This window comes from Pteropus alecto, unplaced genomic scaffold, assembly GCF_000325575.1.
Source record: "Pteropus alecto unplaced genomic scaffold, ASM32557v1 scaffold125, whole genome shotgun sequence".
Taxonomy (NCBI): domain Eukaryota; kingdom Metazoa; phylum Chordata; class Mammalia; order Chiroptera; family Pteropodidae; genus Pteropus; species Pteropus alecto.
In genome coordinates this window covers 6,380,182-6,399,961 of record NW_006436888.1, presented here as the reverse complement: position 1 = coordinate 6,399,961, position 19,780 = coordinate 6,380,182, and the positions used below count along the sequence as shown (strand labels likewise).

The window sequence follows — 19,780 nt, the reverse complement described above, 5'->3', positions numbered from 1 at the left end:
TGCGAAGCTGCCTAGAATAGATCTCAGAAAGGAATCTTCCAGGGTTTCCTCCCGCCCCGAACTCCCAAGGAACATCGACCAGGCCAAGGCTGAACCCACCGCAGAGCCAGTCCAGCCAATACTCGGTGGTCCAGGAGAAGGGCCCAGCCCCTGCCCCGCCCCGCACCGCCAGTCCCGTTCTGTGGAAAATGAAGGCCCTCCCTGAGCCCTCCGCTTTCTGCAAAGCCATTCCAGCAACCTAGACCCATGACTTTTAGCTTGTTCAGCTCTTTTAAAACAACCCTTTCAAAGCAGCTCAGAAATGGGGGCTGTGGCTTGATTTGAGGTTAAACAAATAAGTGCCATTTATCCACCAACACTCTAGGAATGAAAGATTTCTTCAGGCAAATTCCCAAGCTGCGTGCTCCAGAAAAACTGCTGCCCCAAATTGCTGGGTCCTGGTCCAGTGCTCTCCATTTCTGAGGATATGTGGGTTGCTTTCGGCGGTGCTCTGCACAGAGCACTAGGACCGGCGGTGGTGGAGTCGGTGGCCGGGCACACCGCCCCTTGGCTGTGTCAGCCTCCCACGCGGCGCCCACGGGGCCCTGGGAGCTCCTGGGCACTTCTGGGCCTGTCGGGAATGGCTCCGCTCCACCCTGGGGGCCTGGGCCAGACTGCTGGCTGCTTCAGGCAGACTGCTTTTCTTCCCATGTTTTGAGGGTAGGCAAGAATGAGAAAAAGGGGGTGGGGGGGGACACATTCTCAAACAAATAAAACTGCAGGGCACCAGACGGGAACGCTGAGCTCCTCAGACTGACGGGTGCAGGAGCCACTCTGCAGAGACGTGTGCCTTCCTCTTCACTCTCAGAGACATCGTCTTAACGCCCAAGCTGGAAATTTGGGCCAAGAGTCGTCAGATCTCCCTACTCTTGGAAATACCCTGTGGCAGAAACAATAAGCTCACCAAATAGGCCATTTGCTCCCTTACATTTCCCAGCTGTGCCATGTGACCAGTTTGGGCCAATGAAATGTGTGGTGTGTGTCATTGCCAGACAGAGGCAGTAAAAGTCCATTCTCTAGTCTCTCTCTCTCCTGGACTCTGCGAATATGGAGGTGTTCCAGATGGTGCGGCTACAAGATGGGAGCTTCCGTCCGCCTGGGTCCCTGAGTGAGTCCGTGGAGCAGAACTGCCTGCCGACTGGCTGAGACATAAAGCATGAGCAAGGAATAAACTTTTGTTGTGTTCAGCCACTGAGACCCAGGGTTGGTTGTTACTGCAGCATTACCTGGCATGCCCTGACTAACTGAAGCTCCTGGAATACTACAGTATACTTTACCATGTTGTCTGCTGAGAGCGATCAGCATGCAGGAGTTAGACAACAATACGCCCACTCCCTCTGGCCAACAGCCTTCGCTCAAAGGAGCACTTATGAGCTAACACTCAGGGGCCCCACGGTTCCCCATCTCACCAAAGATTTAAGGAAGTTCTCTGAGGTTTGGGCCTGGGTCTATGCCTCTTTCAATTTCTCTACAGAATTTGGTTGAATGCTACCATAAAGACGGTCCTCTCTCATTTCTAAGGCACTAAACAGGGCATAAAGCATTTCCACTGGCGATCCCCCATGAGGCAAGGGAGACAGCCTTCATTCTTATTTTAAAGATGAGAGCACTGAAGGATTTAATGTCTTGCCAAGGTCACACAGCTAGCTAAAGAACTTGAACCTAGGTCTTGTGTCTCTTGGCACGATACCAGTATTTCTCAAAATGTAGTTCACAGACTCTGAGGTGGGGCCCGGGAATCTGCATTTCCAAAGCTCCTCAGGCAACAGCTATGCTCATTAAGTGTGAGAACCCTCGCACCGCGGGTGCCACCTCCTTCATCGGACAAAGCCAACACCAGAGTGGTGGGGATCGGAGGGCTGCAGCCAAGGACCTCCTCCCCCCGACCCAAAACAACACATCTCCCGGCCAGACTGCTCTTTATCAGATTCTCCCCAAAGAGCCGTTTCTTTAGGTTAAAATACAAATAGTCTAGAAACACCGGCAACCTGCTCATGAATTAACTCAGGTTATTCCCAGCTAAAAACCACCGCTTGTAAGAAATCACTCTGCAAAGTCAGTCGAGTCAAGATCAAGATCTGAAAGTGCAAATCCAGCTGGAGGCTGCAGGGGGGCGAAGGCCTGGACCGCAAGAAGAGGCTGAGCATCATGGGGGTGGGGGTGGGATGGGGTGCGGGGAGGACTCAGAAAAGGATTAAAAAATGCAGCTGAGGCAGGTGGTTAAAACCTCACAAGAAAGAGTCAGAAAGTACTGGAGAAAATTCTCAACCTTACTACTGACTACCTGTGGAAACTTGCAAAAGTTACTTCATCTCTCTGAACTTCGGTTTTCTCACCTGTGAAATGGAACCGATAACAGAACCTACCCGTAGTTAGACCGTTACAAGAATCAAACGCATTTGTGCATAAGACAGTTCACATTTATCGATCCCTTACCATATGTCAGTGGCTGTTCTAAGTGTGTTCTATATCTTAACTCGTTTAATCATCCCCACTGCCCTATGATGTGGTTATTACTTTACCCATTTTATAAATGAGGAAACAGAAGCACAGCGAGGTGAAGTAATCTGCCCAAAGCTGCAAGGCTCCCAAGTGTCACGGCCAACATGTGAAGCTAGTTGTTCAGACTAAAGAGGCAACAATCCTATGGCTACACTGAGCCCTGGATGCCTCATCTCACAGGGAGGGATGTAGCTGGAGGAGGGCTGCAATGGAGCCCATTGAAAGCTGGGGCTCAGGGAGGGGGCCCCTGTTGCCCAGGTCCAAATGCAAACTGACCAGTAGCCATACTAAGTACTATCACTACTGAGCTAAGGAGTGAAGGAGCAGTCTGCTCGTTCCTCCCTCCAACCCCAAGACACTAACCCTACTCCATACCCAGAGGAAGACACTGGGTGCTGCCTCCAGAGCCCAGAGAGGCCGAGATGGCTCCAGCCCTTTCTCCCAGTATCCCCTACAACAGGCACCGACACAAATGCCAGCCCTCTTGCTCCACTGTCCAACTAGAGAGTTGTCTGGGATCAACAATTTGGTTGTTTTATCTCGTTTGCTCTTTTAGTGCATCTCCTTTAAAAAAAAATTTGTCGGTGTTGCAAGGAAAAAAGGGAACCAGCATTCACTGAGCAGTTACTACAGGCGACACTCCACATCAAGCATGTCTATGTGTCTCATTGGGTCCTCGCAACTTTGTGAAATAGATATTATTATCTCCATTTTACAGATGAGGAGACTGGGCCCAGGGAGGTTAAATCTCTTGCAGCAAAGCAGTAGCACGGTGCCACTTCAAACCCTCGTCTCTTTGTACCCAAAAGCACTCACAAGAAGTGATGGCCAGCAGGGCTTTAAGATCCAGCCCCCGCAGATGGAGTGCCCTGTTTCTCACTCATTCTTTCATGTGTTGGGTGCTTTTGAGAGGCTGCTCTCTGCCAGGCACTGGATGAGCGACTGCAGCAACCTGGCCTCAGCTTCATTCCATTCAGCAGGTATGCAGGTCTATATTAACATTGTATTTGGAGAGACTTCTATCACCCCCAGGTTCCACAAGGACCATCAGCCCAGGGGCTGCTTCTCCGGGATGGCGGGGATTCAGCCTCCTCCAGGGAGAATCCAAGCTCTGGGTGTTTCAGGAAACGTCTGACCTGCCAGGTTTCCGTGTGGCTGATCAGTTAGAGCTGGGGGAGCGGGGGGGTGCCGGAGGGGAGGTTTCCCGTCAGCCCAGCTTTTGTCTCTCACATGAGCCCGAGACAGACAAACCACAACCACAGACTCGACCAGCTGTGGAAGCTTCGAACAGGAAACCCAGAACATCTGGTGCTCCACTTCCTGTGAAGGCTGTGCAAGTCTGGGTGTATTTGTGTGTCCGCCTGTGTGCATGTCTGTTCTCTCTCCCGCTGTTGTTTAGTGGGACACGGATACAGACAGGGTAAGAAACCACAGGCCTTGTGGTGACAGGGGAGCCAGACACCGCTCCCCAGCCCTTACAGTGCCTTGGCCCTTCTCAGTGACCCAGGATCTGATCCAATCTCACAGGCCGCCCTCCAACACCCGGCACATGTTTAGCTTCAAGTCACCACGCACTTGAATAAAGGGACTTTTTTTCTCCTTTTGGATTTAGGTGGTTTTAGAGAAGCTTGTTTGGGGATGAAGTGGGAGGGCTCTGCTTAAATATAACTTGGCCTCAGCATACAGACACACAAAAAGCAGCGTCTGGATGAAAGCTGTTTTTAAAACAATTTGAGGAGAATCTGTGGATGACCTCTGAGGCTGGTCAGGGGGCTGGTCAGGGGGCTGTTTTCCCACTAGTGGTGTCCTCTCTGGAAGGTCTCAGACAGACAGAGACGGAGAAGGGTTTCAAGAAACGTAAAGAAATGGAAAGAAAAGACTCTCCAAACTGTAGCACGAGGTTTAACTCTCCTATCAGTCACATTTAGGAGGCAGGCATTATTATGCTCATTTTACGAATAGTGAAATTGAGGTGCAGAGAGGGGTCGTAACTTACCCAAGATTACTAGGCAAGGAAAGATTCGGGCCCAGGTTCGAAATCAAATCTGACTCGTAGCCGCATGCTCGATCCTAGATCACACTTCATTCTTTCAGTGACCAGTAATAATCTAAACTGTGCCTGGCCCACAGTTGTTGTTCAACAAACGTTTCCTGAATCAGTCAATGAAATGAGCTATCATGGATGGCAAGAATTGTCATCATCACTGTATCCCCAGGGCTCGGCATAGTGCCCTGCAGGAGTAGGTGATTCATAAGTTTCAGAATAGTGACAATTCATTTACCCGCAGGTCATGTACTTAGCCAGGTCGACTGTTTGGCTCCTGGCTAAAAATCTGAAAGCAGGTATAAAGAACCACAAGCAGTCAACAGAAGCCACAAATCCTTAAAAGCCTTGACTTAGATAACTCCGGCCCTCAGTCCAAATCTGGTCATCTTCACGAGTGCTAAAAAGTATGTTTGCTGATCTCAGAAGCATCGGTTTAGAAAGGAGATGGTCTGATAGAGGAAGCTTGCTGGCAACAGCAATGTAGGAATTCAACCGGCATTTTCAGAGTGGCACGTGTCACTACGGAATCAACGAGGAAAGCGCCAGGAGAGGTAAGAGACAAAGTAGATGAACTGTCTAATTCTCAGACATCTGCCCTCAAAAAAGCACCGAGAAAGCCAGATGAACTGTAGCATCTCAGATAATTCTCTAGCTAAGATTAAAAGGCGTGACAGCGAGGACAGGAAGACCTCAGTGGTGCTCACTCGCGACTTGGTGTTTAATAGCAACACACTGGCCAACCTGAGATGGCACATGCGCAGTGTCCGAGGCCGGGCTCGTTCTCATACCTGCGGATCCGCGGGGCCCTGCCGGCGGAGCCCTCGCCTCGAAGCCAAAGTGACGTCATGCAAGCGCCGCGGGATGTGTGACGTCATCCTAGCGCGCCTCGCGTGATGCTGAAGCCTTGAGCTCGGACTGGCAAAGGCGTTGCTGTGGAGACTGTGCGGCGAGCCCCGCCCCCGAGACGGGATTGGAGGAGAACTGATCGGCGGACGTTAGTGAAGTTTTGGAAGCGCGCGGGAAGGCCTGTGGGCCGCTCTCTGCGCGGGTTCCCCAGACACCCCGGTCGCCCTCGCTCTGTCCCGACCGAAGAATCCTAGGAACCTCCAAAGATAGAGCCAGAGCCCAAAATTCAATTTAAGAGGTTTCTTGACCTAAGATAGTAACTATCGGAAATGCCTCTGATCCAAGAAAAGTAAAAATTCATACTGCTCTAGATCAGATTCCGGGTGAGGCAGGAGGCTCCAGCGAGGCTTAAACTTACTGCTTCTCTGTGCAAAACTTTCCAAAGATTCCCTTCTCACTCAGAGTGAAAGCCAAAGTTTTATCATCGCCAGCAATGTCCTGTCACCACCGGGCTCCCGAACCTCGCTGTGCCTAAATTTTGACTCCCGTACTTTACTCCAACTACATACATCGTTTGACTTCTGCCTCTGGGACACTGAACTTAATTTTACCTCTAAAAGGAACTTGTCCTCAAATATCCCCAGGGCTCCTTTCCTCACCTTCAAGGTATGACTCAAACGTTCTTTACTCAAAAAGGCTGTCTCTAACCTCCTGACTTTAAATTACAAATCTGACTCCCCAATCCCATGTTCCCGTTGGGCTCCATTACATTTGTCACCTTCTAATATACAGTGTAATGCATTTCTGTAACTTCTCGGATGTCCCTCTCCATTTGAAGGCAGGAATTATGTCTCTTTTGTCATTGCTGCATCCCCAGTTCCTAAACAGAAGGTGATAGGCGCTCAGTATCTGTTGAGTGAATGGATGTATTTAACAATTGCAGGGTTAAGTAGTGGTTTAGTGGCAGAGCTTTCGTGGTTCGTGTTCCAGCCCCCCTTTGTCACTTGGCTCCTTTGTGACTTTTAGGAAGAAAAACTTTCTGAGCCTCAATTTCCTCATTTTTTAATGTCAGTGAAATAATACGTCTGCCTTTCACTCAACGATATGGAATACCTTCCTGTGTGACCAGCAAACACTGTGCCAATTGCTGGAGACGTAATAGAGAACATAAACGCACATGTTTCCTCATTCCACTAGAGCCTATATCCTGAGGAAGGATCCCAGACAATAGCCACGTAGTCATCCAAATAACCGATTATTCACAAATTGTAATAAGTGTGATGGAGGAAAAGCAATTAGTGCTGAAGGGGGAAGGGGTAGGAAAGAGCTCCCTTGAGAGAATGACTCCTTAATTGTATTAGTCAGCATGGGCTGCCATAACAAAATACCACAGGCTAGGTGGCTTAGACAACAGAAATTTATTTTCTCACAGTCATGGAGGGAAGAAGTCCAAGGTCAAGGTGTCAGCAAGTTTGGTTTCTCCTAGGGCCTCTCTCCTTGGCTTGTAGATGGCCACCTTCTCACATATCCTCACACGGTCTTCCCTCTGGTGACCTTCACCCCTGGTGTCCTACTCTCTTATACGGACACTAGTCAGATTGGATTAGAGGCCTCCCTAATGGCCTCATTTTAACATAATCACCTCATTAAAGGCCCTATTGCCAAATATAGTTACATTTTGAGGTACTGGGGGTTGAGATTATGAATTTGGGAGGGAGGAGAGGAAAGCACAATTCGGCTTCATGGCATCCAGAGCTGAAAGATGCCTAAGAAGGAGAGATGGGACAAGGGGAACCCTCCAGGCAGAAGGAAGAATATGTGTAGAAATCCTATGACTGGAAGGAATGTGGCAAGTAGGACAGTGCCATGTGGCGTGAGCTCAGAGTGAGAGGTCTTGGTAAGAGATATCCCGCGGGTTGAGATGAGCAGCCCACGCAGGGCCTTGGAGGTCACCTAGGTCTGTTGTTAGTTACGTGATAAGACCTGTCTTCAGAGAAGATTATTCTGACTAGAGATGGGTTGGAAGAAGCCTAGTCCCAGCTCCAGAGTTATGCGAGGCCTGCCTGGTAGAGCGCGTGGTGTCTTTCAGTTAGGGCCCAGGAGAAGGTTGACTATGAGGATTTTTAGTGATGCCCACCTGATACAGTGGATGGAAAGACTGAATGAAAAAGAGGCCAGAAAGGGACTTAATAAGCTGAAGCGATACGTAAATGTCATTTGGAGATAATTTGGATCTCGATTTTGATTTAACATTCAAAAGTACTAAATCTCCGTATTTGGGGGTGCTGGATATAATTTAGACGGATGTGATTTATGATTAAAACTGAAAGTTTTACATGAAATTAATGCAAAAGAGGAGAGGTCTAGAGATAGCAGTTGAACACTTAGGCCATAGGTCTGTCTGCTGGGAGCCAAAATACAATGGAAATGATTTGTCGAAAAGGAGCACTCATCTGTATTTCTTTTCTTCATGTTCAGCTAAAAGCTTCCCTTAGGTTTACCTCTGGTAAACTGATAACACAGTAGGCGCTCCTAAAAGATTTGGGGTGAAGGAGGTGGTCGTCTCCCACAAGCTCTCAGTAGGAGCGGCGCTGGGCAGGAGTGTTTCTCATTCCATTCCCAGAATCCAGTGTCAGAAAGTGGAAGCTGGTGGGCCCTCCTATCCACCTTCAACTCCGGTGGGGACTCGACCCTTTGATAACTGAATGCAGCAGACTCATTGCCTCTTCGCATTGGAGGGAACCAAGGTGAACATTTTCATCCCAGCGGCTAAAGAACGATGACTATCTTCTTGGAGACCCTGGACACCCATCTGCCAGTGATTGGGAATATACAAGGCAGCCCACCCTAATTTCGGACAGAATTAATTGTTAGAATCTGCTTTGTAATATTAGGCCACATGTATCTCTTGTAAGTCCTGGTCTGGCCTTCAGAAGCTACACAGACCCTGATCCGTCCTCTTTATAACATCAATTATTTGACGATAGCTGTATGGTACCCTCCCGAGGCCTCCAAGCCTTCTATTCCCAAACCAAACGCCCCGCTCCAAAAATACTCTTAACAGTGCTCTTGTGAAAATCCTTTTACAGAAACCTTTTGTGTGCTTGTCTTTGGATATATTTCTATAAATAAAACTGCTGGAACAAATGGTATATTTTATAGCTTTTGCTACATATTTCCAGCTTACCCTCCAAAAAGGGAGATTTTGTTTATATGCCCACGAGGGGTTTACGAGAGAGCCTATTTCCCCACATTCTAGCCACCAAACATGGGGAATTTTCATTCTTTTAATCATTGCCAGTCTGATAGGAGAAACTGATTATCTCATGGTTGCTTTAATTTGCATTGTTTTGATTACGGGTAAGGTTGGATTTGTTTTCCAGCTATATCCTATACTTTTGCAATCAAGCTCTGGAGCTAAATGCAGGACCTTACATGTATTCTAGTTAAATTTTATCTTGTTGGAGTCCACCAATCATTCTTTCCTGTTGAGATAATTTGGATCCCGATTCTGTAATTCTAACATATTGGCCTGCCCTCCCAGTCTCGTGTTATTTGCACAGTTGATAAGCAGTTATCTTTGGCTTTATCCAAGTTGTTGATAGAATGTTAAAGAGATTAGGGCCAAGGACAGAACTGTTTGGCATGCCATTGCAGAACGCCTCGGGACAACACTGTTCCATCTGCTGTTAGGATTACACTTCAATATTTGGTAGGTGGAGCCTTCACCTGAGACACAGGGCGGGGCACAAATTCTAGCCTTGACACTAATTAGCTGTGTGGCCTTGGTCAAGTGGTATGCCTTAAACAAACACGGGTCACGTGATTATCTAATGTCCCTTTGAGCCCGAGCAGCCCCTTTGTCACTATTTTGTCCATAAAGATTTCCTCAAAAACTGTCAAACTATTGTCAAAAGTCATCTCACTATGACAAAAGAAGCACACGCCTGATTTACTAATCTGGTGAAAAACATTCGTTTGATCATCGACATTGACCTTCATAATCACCCTTTCTAAATGCTGGTGAACCATTCCTTTGGTCGTCCGCTCCAGAATTTTTGGCCCATGATCAAAACCAAGCTCAGTGGCATTCAGTTTATCCAATTCATTTTTTTTTTTTTAATTTAAGACATTTGCCTCAATTCTCCACAATTCCTCAAAGTACCCTGAGACATCAGAAGCGCTCCGTGCTCCCTGACGAGGCTTGTCAGCTGCCGCCTTCACCCAGTTTTCTTTCGTATCACGAAGGAACAGGTCCCTGAGCTGGCCTCCTCTCCTCCCAGCATGGATGGAGAGCCCAGGGCATCCAGAGGACAGTCAATAAACAGCTGTGACAGCACAGAAAGGAAACTGGGTGAATGGCCTAGTTTAAGGGGAAAGGAGATCTTTGTGACACTGACAAATGCCAACTGCTCTAGTCATTAGCTGAAGAAATGGCCACCACAGGCCTGGGAGACAAACCTCTGGTTTTTCAGCTCCAGACATGATGAAGAAAATAAGCATCAACAGAATCGTCCTCGAATGAAATGATGACACATAATGCACGTTTCTTTGAGGCACTTCATTATCGAAAGTCAGACAAGACTATTCGAAGGAAGGAATAGGAAACGTTATCCCCACGTAACAGATAAAGACACTAAAAGAGAAATTAGGTGACTGCTTTAAGTGACATAATATATCAGTCATAACTCCCATCACTTGGCTTCTTGCCTCCATGACTGGAATGTAGCTGTCGATTTATACCTTGTAAATGTATCACGAAATTATGTACAGTGATGGCCATTCCGTATTGTCTGTAACCATGATCATAAAGGCTAATACTTAGCTCTTCTGATGCCAGGCGCTGTTCTAAGTGCTTTGCATGAATTAACCCTGGACTTTTCACAGTGAGCACCCCTGTGGGGTAGGTGCTGTTTTTCACTTCGGTTTTTTGTTTTGTTTTGTTTTGTCTTGAGCAAGTGATTCCATTTTGAACAAAGAAATGTTTTTAAAAATACATAACCTGTCCCAGGTCACAGATCTCGTTAGGGGAAGAGAGCTGGACTCTGGCTCCATGGGTCCTGCTCTGCCGCCTTACAAGTAAATGAGGATAAAAAAGACACAACTCTTGGAAGTGACTTCTTCCAAAATTGTGAAACTGCATCGCAAGCAGTGGTCTCAACTGCTGTGGAGTAACGAACCAATTCTTTCGTCTCTCAAAAGGAAGGAGACGTGAGGGGCAAAGGGGACGTCCAGGGCACCGGCAACCTGTAACCCGGGGGCACAGCTTCTGAGTTATCCGAGAGGACTCCGTGAACCGACAGTGAGCGAGTCCACCCACGAGGCAGGACACAAACACCCGGACCCAAGATCGCAACCAAGCCCGGATCATGGGACAGACCCTGCTCTCCAAACCCGGTCTTCCAATAACAGGATTCTGAGGCCAAGTGTGGTAACTGCTGGCACACGCAGAGCGCTCCAGACTCAGCCAGGACTGAGCGCCAGTCGACGGATTCCCAATATTGTCTTCCAGTTGCTAGACTACGCTGCTTTCCAGTACATTATTTGGAATATAAAAGCTAAAATGTAAGTAAAGCATTTTAATACAAATAATTTCAACCGCAACAAGGCAATTGGCTTCTGATTGAGTTGGCAAGAGAAGGTAATGAACTCATTCCGATTGACATATTTAGAGTTTCTCTTGCCAAATCCAACTGGCAGCTTCATAATTGTGGAAACGTCCACGTTATTTCCACTCCACCAGGGTTAGGCCTGCTGGTATCTGATTCAATGTTTACTTCATGAATGAGGTCAGTTCCCAGCACAGCTGGGGTTTGAGCAAAGGCATCAGAGCTGCTGGTCCGCGGACAGCAGCGTTCCCACTCGCATCTGAGCGGAGCTGTCAGGGCTGTAAATTTTCAGAGCGACCTTCTCACAGTTCGCCCAGGTCAGCCACTCTCGCTGGCACTTTCGGGGGCCCGGCCCTACCCACTGCTCTGCTAACGCTCCTCCTCCGTAGAAGCCCGGGCTGCAGCCTGAGCACGACAAGGTCACGTCCAAGTTTCCCACAGCACAGCATTTGCTCTTCAACTTGCCCCCTCGGTATTGCAACATCCCGCCCCACAGGAGCTTCAGAACTGCCAGGAAACAGGGTAGGCTTTTGTTTTGTTTTGTTTTGTTTTTAAATTATTTATTCCAGGATGGCTCCACTTGCGTGGCAGGAGAGTGACTCAGAATGCCTTGGAAGCCACCTCCAAAGGTAACTATGTCCCACAGGCCGGCATGTCCTCTGGGCCAACTCCCCACTCTGGTGAAAACAAAAACAAAAGCCGTCACAAGGGCTCAAACACTCACTTTCAGAACACACATTTCTGGAGTAATGTTCTCGAGGTTCGTGGAGGTTGCTGGGAAAACTGAGGGCAGAAAGGCGAGGTGACACTCCACAGCGGGGACAGGGCTCGGCTCCCAACGACTTTAGAAGCAGCGAGGGGGCTCGGACGTCACTGACCCGTTCGCTTGAGTCCTGCGGGAGTGGGATGGCCACAGCCACAGAGCGTGTGGCCGAAGTCGTCGGAACCTGCTCTCTGTCAGCTCCGGTGGCGACATCTTCATCTCAGTGCGATAAAGTCATAGGAAGCTTAGGGATCGCGGTCTGGTTGAGACCTCAAAATAATCGTGGGCATCATCTGCTCAAGCGGTTTTGCCTGACAAAATCTGGGGGTGGGGGCGGGAACCTGGAGCAGGAAACAGTTTAAGAACGGGAGGCAGAGGCAGACTCGACAAGGAAGCTTCGCCTTTCTCAGCGTCGACAAGGCCAAGCGTGTGCCAAGCACCATGTCCTCGCCTCCTAACCGTGAGACCAGTGGCTGGTGACGCAGGAATAAAACAACACGGAAGAGTCACCGTCCCACGCGTAAGGAGGTGAAACAGAGGTCGTCTGAGGATGAAGACTCCACTCTCTCCCATCCAAAAGGTCAGCCCAGCGGACACTGGAGACTTCAGAATGTCTCTCCCCGCCTGAGGGTCGACATTCACGGAGGCTCCAAAATTCAGGCCACTTCTCACATGCGCTCCCCAAGGGCACAGCCTGTCTCAGACTCAAGATGCTAAGTCATCTCCCTGCTCCCGTTACCCCAACACCAGTCACTTGTCGTCAGTTCTGCAGCCCGTTTGATCTAACATGGTCACAGTCATATCATCTTATCATCCGAATGATCTTTTCCCTTGACGATGCTTCTGGAAGTTTTAGAAGATGGGGCCCTCGACAAGGTTCATTCCTTCACCCTTCCCGGCCTTCTGTCCGGTGCTCTCTGCCCACTCGGCCGCCGCTGCTCTGGCTGCCCGGCTGATGCTCGAATGCAGCAGATACTCGCCTACCCCAGGGCCTTGGCACACACCGATTCCTCTGCCTGCAACATTCTTTCCAGGCCATGCACACGGCTCCCTCTCTCCCCTGTATTAGGCTTTTGCCCACATGCCCAATAATCAGCGAGACCTTCCCTACTACCCTCCAGCCTGGACCCTCCCACGCATGTCCCCCTTCCTCGCGTGACTGTCCCCGAGCTCAGATTCCCGTGTGAGACAGCCACAGTACTGGTCCTTCATCCTTATCCGCCTGCCCTGTTGGGACGCCAGCTCCACAGGGCGGGGAATCTTGACTCTTTCGGCCATTGCCACAGCCCAGTGCCTGGAACAGGGCTCAGCGTCCTCACTCCGCGAGGTTCATCGAGTGGCCTCCCACTAGTCTAGGCACTGGATGTTTTTGCAAAAGTTTCTCCCGTGATTGAGGAATTGATCGTACTTTAAGGAACTAAGTTCTCTAAGCTGAAGGGAACTGAGTCTCCACTGATTCCTCGGAGAGGTTTGAAGAGGTGGGCGAACACTTCGCCTCCGTCCTTCCACCTCTCTGTCCCTTTGATTCTGCTTTCCCAACAGATACGGGGAAGTGGGGTCACCCTGGAGGAAAGACAGAGCCTCCTCTGATTTAGGATCGCAGGTGTTCGCTCCACCGGGGCCAACCGGTCCCGGCTTTTCACGAGCCCCCAGGAGGAAATGCATCTGAAACGACAGTTCTGCTCCGGCTGTGAACAGGGCCGTGCGGCTGTGGGGGAGGCAGCTGCACGAAGGCAGGCGGCCATCACCCAGGCTTTCCAGAGAGAGCCAGAAAGCCGATGCCCAAGTCACGGGGAAAGGGACGGCCGCCTGCGGCCAACAGCCTGACTGGAAAGTCTGCGTAAGGGACACCTGGAGGAAGCGGGCGCCTCCATCGCCTCCCCCGCCCAACCGTTCCCCCGTATTTCTCAGCCCGCCCTGGGTGCTCCCCGACCTGCCACCCCCAGAGCTAGGCCAAACCTGAGGCGCACCCCATCTTTACAGTTTGAAGCTCGCTGGTTTCTCCCGACAAATCAGAACTTCTTTTCTTTCATCTCGTTTGAAAAGGCTTTTGTGAGACTAGGAGTGACCCAGAAGTAACCTCTCTATTCCTGTCTGAAGGGAAACTATTTCCAGATCAGAGCGCAGTCGTCGGTGCCAAGACCAGGCGTATATGAACTCTCGATTATGCCTCCAAAACCCAGTCTCCAAAACATGCGCCAGTCACAGTTTCAGACGCGAACCATAAGCAGAGCAAAGACATCGCGAATGAAGAGGTTTATTATTTTCCCCTATTAAGTATTTTGAAACCGAAGTTTCCACATTTTTAAGGGTTTGATGTCATAAAATTCCCATGTATGACTGCATTTTGAAAAACAGAGTCATTGTGTGTGTGTGTGTGTGTGCGCGTGTGCGTGTGTGTGTTGGAATGTGAGAGGTTTTGTATATAACTTAGAAAATAAACTCCTAAACTCGGAGTTGGAGATGCACAGACAGAACGGGCCACCGAGCTGCAGCCTTTGCTGCCATGGAGCCACGTGATGTGAACACAGCCCCGGAACTGTCTGGAAGTTAAATGTTAGTCTTCTGAACAGACCTGGGACCTCCAAGTGCCGGCTGTTGTTATTCCAAGTGCAGTGTAAGCAGGCTTCTATTTAAAACTTTCGCACCTGGTCCTTGACTATTTCTTGTTTTCCAAAGGGTGCCCTCTGACCCTCGGGTTCTTTCCCACCACCCCTTCTCCACGTCGGTCTGGTTCATCCCAACCCGCTGGCGTGGAGAAAGACATTTATAAAAAGAGCTGGGGAGTGTTGGTCTTTCCTCCTGAAACCGGGCTCAGAAACAGCTGCCCTGGGAACGGTGCTGGGGGAGGGGGCAGGAGATGAGGGAGAAAGAGATTTTCCCTGTCTCTGTGTTAAAGGGAAGGCAAAGGCAGGCGCTCAGTGTTTTATGCCTTCACGGACGGCCCCATAAGGCCCTCGGACGTCCCTGGAGTCCCACGGTGCCCAATCGAAACGAGCGCCAGATCTGTCAACATCAGTTGCCCCTAGGGAGTGACAGTCGGAGGGTGGGGGTCACCTCATAAAGGAAGAAAGAGAGTTTAGAAGGGGGATGAGAGAGGCTGGAGACGGGGAGATGGAGGGATACGTAGCAAAAGTCATCTAAGGAAGAGACGGAGACGGAGGCAGGTGCAGGAACCCAGCCCGCAGTTCGTATTATTGCCTGGGCCCCAAACCGTCCTTGCCTTGATTGGGAGTGAAAAGCAGCGGGGCTCAGATAGCCGAGGACTTGAAAACACTGTGGATTTTATTCCTATATTTCCCCAGTTGTGTAAAACTCCCCACGTCTGATCTTCAAAGGGTCCTTCTCCTCCTCCTCCTCCTCCCTCCTCCCGCCTCTCCCTCCTGGGCGGGGCCGGCATCAGAGAGACAGGAGCGGCTCAGGATGACAGTGGCAGGGACGGGGGTGTGCTGGAGCAGGGCCCGTGGTCGGCCGCCCGGAACAAGGCAGCAGAAGCTTTTCAAGGAGTTTTCACAGATACAGGGACATTGGACAGAGAAGAACAGAGAAATTCCAGAGATTTTTCACGTACAAGCGGATATTTCCTTTGAGAGTTTCTAGACTAAATAACACTCCTTGTGTCTAAGGGACGGTGTAGACTGCTGATCTGGCATGTTCTCTGCATGCAGGGCGCACACGGGGAGCCCCGCGGCATCCTGGAGGGGGATGTGAAGCCGCCTGAGTAAATGTCTTCCCTGGAAAATTATGGTGCTGTTCTCCCTCCGCCTGACGTGACATCCATGTCAAAACTGGAGGAACGAAATGGCTGGACTTCTGAGATGTCCCACATACCCCCTGGACCCTACACGCCCAGCCTCCTCCACCAGGAACATCCCCCCGCCAGATGGCACATTTGTTACAGTCGATGAACCGACTGACATGTCATCGTCACCCAAAGTCCGTACTTCACATTACGGTTCAGTTTTGGTGTTGGACATTCTATGGGTTTTGGCAAATGTGTTATGCTGTGTATCCGCCATTGCAGGATCATACGGGGTGGTTTCACTCCCTAAAAATCCTTTCCTGTATTCATCCCTCCCTCCCCTGGAACCCCTGGCAAGTACAGATCTTTTTAATGTCTCTATAATTTTGCCTCTTTCCAGAATGTCATACAGTGGAAACCATACCATATGTCGCCTTTTCCGATTGGCTCCCTTCACTTAGTGACATGAATTTAAGTTTCTCCATGTCTTTGCATGGCTTGATAGCTCATTTCATTTTAGCGTTTCAATAATATTCCATTGTCTGGATGTAGCCATTTTTACACATATGTAAGAAGCCAGAGTTTTCGATGGAATGATATAATTTATCAATAACTAGCATTATAATAAAATCTAGGATAAGACGGAAGCAATGCCTGGCGCAACTAAAACAACCTCTACATCAAACCTGTTAATATGAAGGTTCTGGTTACCCTTCCAGTTGTAAGAAGTAAACCGAGGGGCAGACAGAACCTGACGAAAAGTCAGTTGTGGGGAGATCCATGAAAAGAAGAGTCCAAAATCTCAGCCGTTGGCTCTAACGCGGATAAGAGCATAATGCACTGGCTATGTTCGTAATGTTTTAAGTTTATAAATGTGGGGAGGAGGCAAACACCAGCCCCTCAGGTTGCCATGCGAAGGGAATTCCTTAGGCCACCACTCCTTGCCCCTCCCCCTCCTCCTCCCCACTTCCTCCTTTCCCCCGAGGGAGGAGGAGCCACTTTCTGAATGGGGAGGAACTGGGCATGCTCAGAGTATCCCCCCTCCCTCTCCCCTCTGGAATGGCCTGGCTGCAGACGGCACGCTGGTCAGCTGGCCAGCTCTCAAGCAGAAGGGGTAAATCAGCACATCCGACTCGGGGGTGCGGCATTTGCCAGCCCACTTGCCCACAGACCTCGGCCATGTCCTACAAACGGCTGTGCAAAAATTATGACACTAGCATCTCAATCTCCACGTTCTCTGATTCCTGCATCTGCTTGGTGGTCCTCATGGAAGTGGGGAGGACATCCCTTCCCCAACCTAATACCGTCATCATCAATAGCTTTGTAAAGGCTCTCGTCACATCATCAGCCAGATTCTTCCTGGTGTCACCCAGTGTCACTGAAGTGTCACCCAGTCGGGGAACTTTGAAGGACAAGATTTAGTGAACTGAAGTAGTAACTTAACATTGAAAGCGCTGAACAAGCCTAAAAGCGTAGCCAGACTACTTTCAGGAAATCATTTGATCCCTTTGAGAAATCTAACCGAAAAACTAATTTTAGACCAGCAATTCAACTACTTACAGACTACACAGCAATTCTATCTAGAAGGGTCTACATAGAACCGATTACAAACTAAACTTCCCATGAAAGAAAAACCAATATTAAGGCTATTCCAGTGTTTTGTCAGGGGTTGCAAAGAATTTGCCTCTTCTGTCCTAATGGTTTGACACACACTTTTATGCCTTGACACCAGGCGTCTGTCCTGTCCCAGGACATCCAGGTCACTGTGTAACATCTGAATTTTCTTGAGCCAAGGTCGAAATGCCACCCTAACTTATAAACATCAACAGTGATGGTAAAAAAAAAAAAAAAAAAAGTATAATGTTTATGCATCTTGCTGCATGGGGACTACCTTAAAAAGCAGGATGAGCCCCTTGAGAACAGAACAGAACTTGCCTATGTGCCGTGTCTTACCTACACAGCATTATTCATGAGCGCCCATGAATAACTGATAATGTCAGGAAGGGTTTTTCTAAGCACGGTCACCATCTTGCTTGAGGTAGGCTGCTCAGTGAGACAGACGCTAACTGGTGTTGTTAGGGTACATTCCCTCCCCCCTTGCCCATCTCCATGCAGCCTGGCACGGCCAACTGAGTCTGGCCCGGTTCTGCCAAGGGACATGTGCATGGACCTGTCTGGAGATCCGTCTGGAAGAGGTTTTGCTCTTCTTCTATGAGGGACAGACGGGACTGGCGATGCCTCGCTCCCTTTTTCTTGCTTTGACGGTGGGCGTGATTCCTGGAGCTGTCACAGCCACTGATGACCATGAGGTGACCGACCAACCCTCTGCATCTGCTAGGAGCCAAGGGCACAAAGGCTACTCCAGCTGCCAACCTTCTCTCCCCTGGGCATAACTATGGCAACAGCAGGACACTGGAAATGCCTGGAGCATCACTAAACCGAAAAAGACCAGCCGTGCTGTTAAAACTAACCACTGGCCTACTCCCCTCAGCTAACAGAAATGGCGCAAGGTGTTAGCCACTGATTCTGTGTCAATTCTGGCGGAGGTCCTGAGGCAGAGAACAAACCAGTAGGCGCCAACTACTTCCATGTTCCAAAGTGAGGCACTAGACCAGCTCTCCAAAGAGCCATCTGAGAACCTGTGACCGTCCACAGGTTGGAGGGTAACGACACTGAGAAGATTGGATATCAGGTGAATCCTTTGCAGAGAGTTGTTGGATGCTGGGGGCACTTCCTTCTGCCCCCTACCAAGGATGAGAGGAGGAGGCCTAGTGACAAGGACTGCAGAAGGCCTTTCAGAGGCGACATACATACCTAGGAGCTTGGGGACAAGACGTGTGGTGTCTGTCACATGCCCGAGAAACCTTAACGGCAAGAAGCCGTAAAGTCAGGACAAGGAGAGGCGGCTACACAGTGGGGTACAGAGTTCCACCCACCTGGTGTGTGCTCGTGGACCAGATCTGGGCCATGAGAATGAGCTGGCCCCAGAGGGCTCCCGGGAGAGAGGGGCTGAACAAAGGTACCCACATGTCCTGGTTCCCTGAAGGGAACCACAGGTGAGAAGTCCCCCAGCTCATGGGGAGTCTCCAAGGAACCCCAAAGCCCCTCCCAGGAGAAAAAGTCAGTTCTAGATGTTTTCTGTGGCCGATTATATAGGTGCCCCTCCCAGCCCTTCACCCAGGAGAAAAAGTCAGTTCTAGATGTTTTCTGTGGCCAAAGGAAGCATTGGCCGATTATATAGGTGCCCCTCCCAGACCTTCACCTTCAAGGAGCTGAGGCAGCCCCATCAGAGGGAGGGAGAAGGGTAGACAGAAAATGTGGGGGAAACCTAGAGTGAGGGTTAGTTTTATTTGTCAGCTCGACTGGGCCACAGGATGCCTAGATATTGAGCCAGACATTATCCCGGGTGTGTCCAGGGGAGCGTTTCTGACCGAGATGAGCATTTGAGTCGTAGGCTCCCCAAGGGTGTGGACCTCCCCCCACTTCTAAAGGCCTGCATAGAACAGAAGGCTGAGTGAGGAGGAAGTCCCTCTCTGCCCTACTGCCCAAGCTGAGACATTGGTCTTCTCCTGCCCTTGGACTTGGACTCGGGCTGGAACTTACACCACCGGCTCTCCTGAGTCTCCTGCCTGCCGCCTGCAAATCTTGGACTTCCCGCTCTGCAATCCTCGGAGGCCAATCCTTTATCGTAAATATAGATATACTCCTATCAGTTCTGTTTCTCTGGAGAACCCAGACTTGCAGAGGATGCTTCGAGAAAGGCCCCTCCCCCATTTCCCACCACAGGCTTCTAGCTGGGAGCAGCCCAGCTGGGTAGGAAGAAGTTTAACTTCGATGAACCCTGTCACACAGGGAGGCCCCTGTAGACTCAAAGTGACCAGAGTACTTGGTATTTAACAGTACGGGCAGGTCCCATAGCTGTCAGAGATTTCACCAGGGGCGGGGGGGGCAGGGCCGAGAAGACACCAGGGAGTATTGAATGGGCTCTGGAGAGTAGAAAAGGTTTCACCCCAGCGCACCCGCAAACCCTATCTGCACCACACCCCGGTTTCGCCAACGTGGCGTGTGACGGTGCAGTTGGAGTTTTTAGATAGAGCCCGATATGTTTTTCCCAAGACCCTTCTCCCAAACACTGAGCTCCTTGTACAGCACAGTCCCACGTGGAAGAAATGCCTTCAGCTTTTCCAGCATCGAAGGGAGCTTCCAGGAGCAGAGAATGACATGATTCCTTT

General features: G+C 49.9%; 1 long non-coding RNA gene across 2 annotated transcripts; it reads right to left on the bottom strand.

The window, feature by feature from the left end:
• Window positions 1-251: 251 nt before the first annotated feature.
• On the bottom strand, window positions 252-5,441 carry LOC112481761. 2 transcript variants are annotated; one of them, XR_003047019.1, is made up of 2 exons: window positions 5,377-5,441; window positions 252-1,181 (listed from the first exon to the last, which is right to left on the bottom strand). It is a non-coding gene; the product is annotated as an uncharacterized LOC112481761 (long non-coding RNA). The 2 variants fall into 2 exon arrangements; XR_003047018.1 differs by having other exon boundaries at window positions 4,538-5,408.
• Between the last annotated feature and the right edge of the window lie 14,339 nt (window positions 5,442-19,780).